Below are 3,313 nucleotides of genomic sequence, written 5' to 3'. Positions count from 1 at the left end.
TTGTATTTAGTCACATGCACTGTAGTTGCAGTGTACAGTGAAATACATAAGCTCTGAGCTCCAACAGTGCAGGTGTGAATGAAACAATAATGATACAAAATAAAATCCAAAATACATACATATTTACAACAGTTTCACCTGCTGGTTTTGTCATGCATGATGCAAACAAATGCTTGTTGTGCTACCTAAGGTTGCACACGATACACGCTACCCACATGATGGAGGAAATGCTGTATGACAGAGTTAAAGAGGTGATAAAGACAAGGCTGCTTGCCAAAGAGCATATCCCCAGATTCATTTACATTTTAGTCATTTAGCATACGCCCTTATCCAGAGCGACTTACAGTTAGTGAGTGCATACATTATTTTTATTTTTTTCATACTGGCCCCCCGTGGGAATCGAACCCACAACCCTGGCGTTGAGAATATACACCATTTACCAAAATAGCAAGAATCTGCAACATCCTCCTAGAGTAACACTTTATTTTAAGTGTCCATAATAAACCATTTATAAGGCAGGTATAAGGCATTTATAAACCGTTTGCTCACCATTTATTAATCATTACTCCCACATTTGTAAATGCATGTATATATACATTATATACATTTGTAAACACATGTATATATATTTCCTTAAACATCCTGTGTTCTGTGCTTGTTCTTTTCCAGGTACAGCAGGAATGTCTACCAATGGCATGCTCATCATTTTGTTAGAAATTACACTGGTCACTCAAAACCTTTATAAAGTATTCATAAAGTATAAACAGCACTCACTTTAGATTAGGGACTGCAAATAGACTGGTTTAATAATGTGGGAGTAATGATTCATAAATGGTGAACACAATTTATAAATGCTTATAAATGGTTTGTTATGGACCTTAAAGTTTGACTTCCTAGTTGTTAATGTTGTTAATGAATAAACACAATTTTAGACAAAGACGAAAATCTTATAGATGACCATTGGCTTATATAATACTTTATAATAGCCTAACTACATATTTCAAATAGTGCATTTCAAGTGTTCCCCCCCTGCCCACTTTAGAAAAGTGTTTAAATATTAGGCTACATAAAATTCAATTGAAGAAAACAGACATAGATAGATAAGGAGAGAGAAAGACTGCAAATGTATTAATATTTTGGCTGTAGCCAATGGCTACACTAGGGAACTGGCGGTCTCTCTCGCCCTCTCTCTCTGTTTTCTTCTACTGAATTCAATATACAACCTTCTGTGTTTGTCAAAGAATGATACTGGGAGTCGTTTATGTGGATACGGATAGATTTCCAGTGCTGTGCTTTGCTTGACAGTTTTGCATATGCGTATCTTTCTGCCAAGAAGTGATGGGCCATTTATGTATTATGCTAATTAGATACAGACTCTAGGGGTTAACAAATACCATATTTGCCCAGAGGGAACAGGGTGAGTCAGTTTCAACATCGTTATGTAAATACCAAGAGTTCCAAGACATGTCAATACATGCCACTGGGTTAGGAAAGGAGTAACTCTGGACTCTCAGTGGATTTCGAGGCATACATAAACAAAGCAAAAAAAGAAACGTCCTCTCACTGTCAACTGTGTTTATTTTCAGCAAACTTAACATGTGTAAATATTTGTATGAACATAAGAAGATTCAACAACTGAGACATAAACTGAACAAGTTCCACAGACATGTGACTAACATAAATTGAATAATGTGTCCCTGAATAAAGGGGGGGTCAAAATCAAAAGTAACAGTCAGTATCTGGTGTGGCCACCAGCTGCATTAAGTACTGCAGTGCATCTCCTCCTCATGGACTGCACCAGATTTGCCAGTTTTTGCTGTGAGATGTTACCCCACTCTTCCACCAAGGCACCTGCAAGTTCCCGGACATTTCTGGGGGGAATGGCCGTAGCCCTCACCCTCCGATCCAAATGGTCCCAGACGTGCTCAATGGGATTGAGATCCGGGCTCTTCACTGGCCATGGCAGAACACTGACATTCCTGTCTTGCAGGAAATCATGTACAGAACGAGCAGTATGGCTTGTGGTATTGTCATGCTGGAGGGTCATGTCAGGATGAGCCTGCAGGAAGGGTACCACATGAGGGAAGAGGATCTCTTCCCTGTAACGCACAGCTTTGAGATTGCCTGCAATGACAACAAGCTCAGTCAGATGATGCTGTGACACACCCCCCAGACCATGACGGACCCTCCACCTCCAAATCGATCCCGCTCCAGAGTACAGGCCTCAGTGTAACGCTCATTCCTTCGACAATAAACACAAATCCGACCATCACCCCTGGTGAGACAAAACCGCGACTCGTCAGTGAAGAGCTCTTTTTGCCAGTCCTGTCTGGTCCAGCGACAGTGGGTTTGTGCCCATAGGCGATGTTGTTGCCGGTGATGTCTGGTGAGGACCTGCCTTACAACAGGCCTACAAGCCCTCAGTCCAGCCTCTCTCAGCCTATTGCGGACAGTCTGAGTACTGATGGAGGGATTGTGCATTCCTGGTGTAACTCGGGCAGTTGTTATTGCCATCCTGTACCTATCCCGCAGGTGTGATGTTCGGATGTACCGATCCTGTGCAGGTGTTGTTACACGTGGTCTGCCACTGCGAGGATGATCAGCTGTCCGTCCTGTCTCCCTGTAGCGCTGTCTTAGGCGTCTCACAGTATGGACATTGCAATTTATTGCCCTGGCCACATCTGCAGTCCTCATGCCTCCTTGCAGCATGCCTAAGGCATGTTCACACAGATGAGCAGGGACCCTGGGCATCTTTCTTTTGGTGTTTTTCAGAGTCAGTAGAAAGGCCTCTTTAGTGTCATACGTTTTTATAACTGTGACCTTAATTGCCTACTGTCTGTAAGCTGTTAGTGTCTTAACGACCGTTCCACAGGTGCATGTTCATTCATTGTTTATGGTTCATTGAACAAGCATGGGAAACAGTGTTTAAACCCTTTACAATGAAGATCTGTGAAGTTATTTGGATTTTTACGAATTATCTTTGAAAGACATGGTCCTGAAAAAGGGACGTTTTATTTTTTGCTGAGTTTTATCTCTCCTTTCTCCCAAAGTATGCACTTGTTCACTTCCCTTCATGGATTTTAAAGGACATTACTGGTAGCCTATAAGGAAACTCAGTCTAGGCCATGCCAACACGAGTTTTATAATTGTGGGGAATAGAGTGCATGTGGATCAGGAAGAACTGGACCCACTGGCTCCAGGCCATCTATAAATCACTGCTAGGCAAATCCCCGCCTTATCTTAGCTCATTGGTCACCATAGCAACACCCACCCGTAGTCTGCGCTCCAGCGGGTATATCTCACTGGTCATCCC

This window comes from Coregonus lavaretus (assembly GCF_964263955.1).
Source record: "Coregonus lavaretus genome assembly, chromosome: 22".
Classification (NCBI taxonomy): Eukaryota; Metazoa; Chordata; class Actinopteri; order Salmoniformes; family Salmonidae; genus Coregonus; species Coregonus lavaretus.
This window is presented reverse-complemented; position numbering follows the sequence as displayed.